General features: G+C 41.9%; 1 long non-coding RNA gene across 1 annotated transcript; it reads right to left on the reverse strand.

The window, feature by feature from the left end:
• Window positions 1–465: 465 nt before the first annotated feature.
• On the reverse strand, window positions 466–4144 carry LOC138468495 (uncharacterized). Its single transcript, XR_011268281.1, has 2 exons — window positions 4039–4144; window positions 466–878 (listed from the first exon to the last, which is right to left on the reverse strand). It is a non-coding gene; the product is annotated as an uncharacterized lncRNA (long non-coding RNA).
• Between the last annotated feature and the right edge of the window lie 792 nt (window positions 4145–4936).

Here is a 4936-nt window from a genome sequence, read left to right on the forward strand (position 1 = left end):
TTTCTCTGCAATGGAACAAATTCAACAACAGAAATGTTTGGCATTACTAAAATGAAGTACAACATGAGTCCCTAGACACAGCCCCTCGGGACATAGGTCTGGGCCTCCCCTTCCACCTAAAGCGTCTCACTGAGCAAAACAAAATGTAAGCGATGGACAACTTTGGGGCAAGGCTTATCCTTTAGGAATTTCCTTGGGTAGCATTTATTACATAGTTTTTTTCACGAGTTTGGGATAATGAGGATGTTGGCATGCCTCCACAAACTTAGTGGGGAAAGCATTACATAGGTATCCTGGGATCCTTTACCAGAGTTCTTGCCAGAAAAATGGGCTATGCCCAGCCTGGTATAAACAGACAGGTAATGGGGAAGAAAATTCTGAATAGCAGGAAATCAAATGAGAAAATGCACTCCAGGCAAAATTAAAGAATACCGGACTCCAGAAATAACAAACATGACACGTGTATAGAAATCAAAACAACTTTTAGTAGAAGGTTTGCACAAAACAACACAAGATATATTGCTGAAACAGACTGGGTAGATTTGTATTTATGGACACAACAGGAATACCAAAAGCAGAAAATTGGTGTTCACAGATATTTTACAGTGCAAGGTCTATTTACTATACATTATAACTCTGTTTTGTCATAAAAGCAGCTGTACTACATCCAATTTTTAAACTGTTCTCTTACTGTAATTATGAACCTCATAATTAACTTGATTTTCTTTTTACACAGTTTATCTCCTTCTTTCAAAAACCACCAAACTGCTCTTGGGGCTGCTGTTCTGCATGTGGCAGCAGAATTTTTCTTTTTCTTGTTCTTTTTTTGTTTTGTTTTGTTGAACGGTCTTCACATCACCCCTACAACTGTCCCAATCCTGAGAGATTTTGAAAAAAATCCAATTAGAATGCAAAAACATGCAAAAAGCCAATGAAAAAATATCAAATTAAAACTGTGTTAGACACAAAACTTCAGTAAAGAAATTGTTTAAACCATGCTAACCAGGATTAAGTTGTGAGATTCCTCCATTTGTTTTGTTGCCAAGAAGTGTTTGCTTGTTATACTCCTCTCTTCTTCACCTCGACACAAAAATGTGTACAAATGGCACAACTACCAACTGCACACATCCTCTGGGGGTATCTCTTTATGTTGCAAAAGCAGAAGGCATCTCACCTTCCATAAAGCCAGCTTAATGGAGGCAATTATTTTGGATAGTATGTTATTTTGGGCTTTCTCTGGTCCAGTGTGGAGAGGGATAGCAAGTAAGACAGAGCAATTAATGGTCTAGCACTACAAAGTCCTGGAAAACGTAGGGCGCCTTCCAATTTAAGGGCCCTTTTTTGGGGTTCAACCATGTTTTTCTTTAAAATGACACTTTTACGCACAGCTTAAAGAACTTCTGCACTAGCCTCCCACCTCCCCAAACCAGTGGGGCTAAGCCAACCCACAATCCTTTGCAGCATACTAATTAGCTTTACGAGTCCAGAAAGTTATTTACAACAACAGAACTGGCCAGCAGAGAAAATGTATTTACAGCATAAATACACTTAAGAGGGACGCCCAAGGCTTAAATACAGGCTGTATGACCACAGACCATTTGGGGAACTGTCTAGGACACTCAAAGCAGTGTTCAGAACATTAGAAACAAGGCCATACATACATTCCATGGCAATAGGGAGAGACCTCTAGATGTAGTCGGAAGGACTGCACTTTAACCAAATCCCAGAAATACATTGAACAATGGAAGTCAATGGAAAACTGAACAGAGGACCAACTATTAATGGCTGAGGTTAGTGTACCAGGGTTAAGCATTACACATACCTCAAAGCATAGGCATATGAAATAAAGGGGAAAATGCAAAGATTCAACCGGAAAGGTACCTGTTAACCCAGAAATGCTCCAAACAGCAGAGTTTGCCCAGGAACTGGGAAATACAAGTACATTTTGATGGAAGCTGGGGGCTGCGCCAACATGTAGCTGGGTACTCACATGAAGTACAGGGACCACAACATCAGCAGTGGCCTAAGCAATGCCAGGGTGAAGAGTAGCCAGGCAATACCAAGAAGGACTGAGGGCTTGTCAGGGGGAACAAACCTTGAATGGAAGGGAGATCTCAGGCAGGCCTGTCAGCAGCTGGGCGACCGACCTCAGGCAGGCCAGACAGCATAACACAGGCTGGAAGAGTCACACCAGAAGGTCTCCAGGGAAAAGTCCACGCCAAAGCCCAGGGGCTTGGGCTAAAGTAACCCAAGAGACTGTCCAACTAAATGTGGTGGCTGAGAGCTACCAGGAAATTTGCACTTGTTCAAAAGGGTAACAACATCTGATCTACACATGCAAACTTGCAAATGAAGAGCCAACTGATTAACACCCATTACAACACTCCTAATATTAACATATACAAATAAAGTGAACCATTCATGGCATTGTATCTTTCCTGAGTTCATAAAATTAAATAAACAAATGCAGGTTCCAGCAAGTGTCTAACTGACATCCTTGTCAGGATTCCTGGACCTGCCACATAACGCAACTCAAGACTGCTGTCGGGCCACCTTTGGTAACCGCTATGGATGCAGCAGTATCTGGTGAACCGTGGGGGTGCGGGATAAGGCCATAGAACCTGATGGTGACTGCATGCCGTTCTGCCCACAGCAAGATGGCAGACGCATGGTGCAGGCTACATTGTGTGCCATGATCACCTAATCCATAGAACCCACGTAGCTTAAAGCTACGCAACTGGAAGCCTCCAGCATCTCGCAACTGCGGGAGCAGTCACATAATTTCTTGTGCTCATTCACAGTATTTTCTTCATGGGTATGTAGTTTAGGTGTTCACTTATTGATTCTTGCTTTTCATGAGGCTGGACATTCAAAGCCTTCATTGTTACTTTTGTCCTATCATGTTCTATCACATAGTTAACCAGAGTTAACGATGCAGTCAGTGGTTAAGTAGTCTTCTTATTTTAGTCTGGAGGAGAAGGGAATTCAAGCTTTATCATCCCTGCAACAGTTCTGGTTCTCATGTCTACCAGAAATCCTATGGTAGGTAGTACCAGGGTACCTATTACAGAAGAGGGGGGAGGAGGGTAACCAGTAATGGGGGAAAATTGCCTACAGATTTTCATTATTTATTATTGTCATCCCAATGAGACATCCCGACCCAAGGGTGCAGACTAAAACGCCCTTGCCAGGGGAGACGGAGGGGAGACCCGGGCCCTATCCAACATGGGAATGCTCCCCTCTCTTAAGGTTAGAAGTGTACTCACTTCGAAAAACAAGGGTCGACCCCTTATTTCTTTTTATAAGGGGGCTGATACTCAAGTGGGGTATTGAACAATATAAGCAGAGAATAGAGTATACAGCTACCACTCCCTCTTGTGTGCAGGCCTTGTTGTCCCTTTCAAAACATTGCAGATGTTGGAATAGATACTGCACTGTACAACGCTCACCCTTCTGGGTTAAAAAAACGTAATAATTTATTAAACATTTTATCATCAGTGTAATTCGAAAAAACAAATAGAAAATACATCAATATGTAGAAACACTTAGACCAGTGTGGGGCTAGTAGGGGTGTGGTCTTATCATCTGGAGAACATGTTCAGGTGTGTTACGCATAGTAGATCTGGATAGGCGTGTTTATGGGTATGTTCAAGGTCGATACTCTTGTGTACCAGTTTACTTGATGTAGCTGGATAAAGTGCATTGTGCACAAGTGGTTTTTCCAAAGCATTAACCTGCGGGCTGCAAAAAAATGTTTCCTCTATTTCCCACTTTAGGATCTTACCTATAAAATGTTGTCAACACGATGTGTTTCAGCCCTTCTTTAAGTGATTTGTCATCCAGGTAATCACCTATTTTAGTATGTTGGGGCCTTCATCAGGACGGTAGGTTATTTATTCATGAAGCTAATTCAATTGTCTAACCCTTTCACTATGAGATATCGGTAGTGAAATAAAACAAACAAAAAAGAGGGGTGAGGTGTTGCTATTTAATGAGTACACTTACTGGTGTGAAACCCAAATGGAGACAGCTACTGACCTGAAAGTTATTTCAACACATGGGGGAAACGGTTCAGGTGGTAGATCCATTCCGTTCAGGTGGACATCATTTCTAAATGGATCTCTTCCTAGATTCTTGTTGGAGCCTGCAAAAAACAATTACATCTAAATTATAGAGTCTGAAAAATACTGCTATTGTGCATTAGATGCCACTTTACAGGTTGCTTATTCCTAAGCTTCAAAAGCTTACTCAAGCAGAAGACGAGGGGTGTATTTTGTGTTCAGTTTAAATCTTTCTTACTTCAGACTCTCTTTATGTGTACTGTGAAGACAATGATGTGTTAAAATTAATTATGCTCATAGTCCCTGTCATCCTATAAGTGCTTGGGAAGGAGGGCTATTAGTGGATATGTGTCACAAACATTTTTAAAGGCATCTTGTTCACCAGAGGTTTGGATTAGAATTTGCAATTTATGGCTGGTTTTGCTATTGCAGTGTAAAATACAGAACAAACATTTTTTTAGTGGCTGTACGATATATGTCAAGCCGGCATTGCAGTAGTGCAGCAAAACTTAGGTGAATACAAATACTTATACTTATAGCTTCTACAGTTTCTACAGATTCTACAGAGCCCTTCTCTGGTATCACGCTATATGCAATGGAATGCTGTGCGGCATGGCTGCTCGTATTCTCGAGATATCTCGAGTTCGTCGGGCAAAAGGGGATGCAGCGTTTTTAATCAAGGGCATATATGCATACAGCATCATACCATTAGGTAGGCTGGTGTTGCACAGGGGGGCCTTGGTGCGTTGGTATGACTTATTTTAAATACCTCTGTTACACGGCATGGAGATTGCTGTGCGCAGCTAAGGTGTTTGTCTCAGCCGTACTAGGTTTGCTGTGCCGTGGTCGCCTAGGCGATGAATATTAGCCCTTTT

This window comes from Ambystoma mexicanum, chromosome 4q, assembly GCF_040938575.1.
Source record: "Ambystoma mexicanum isolate Mex_15411 chromosome 4q, UKY_AmexF1_1, whole genome shotgun sequence".
NCBI lineage: Eukaryota > Metazoa > Chordata > Amphibia > Caudata > Ambystomatidae > Ambystoma > Ambystoma mexicanum.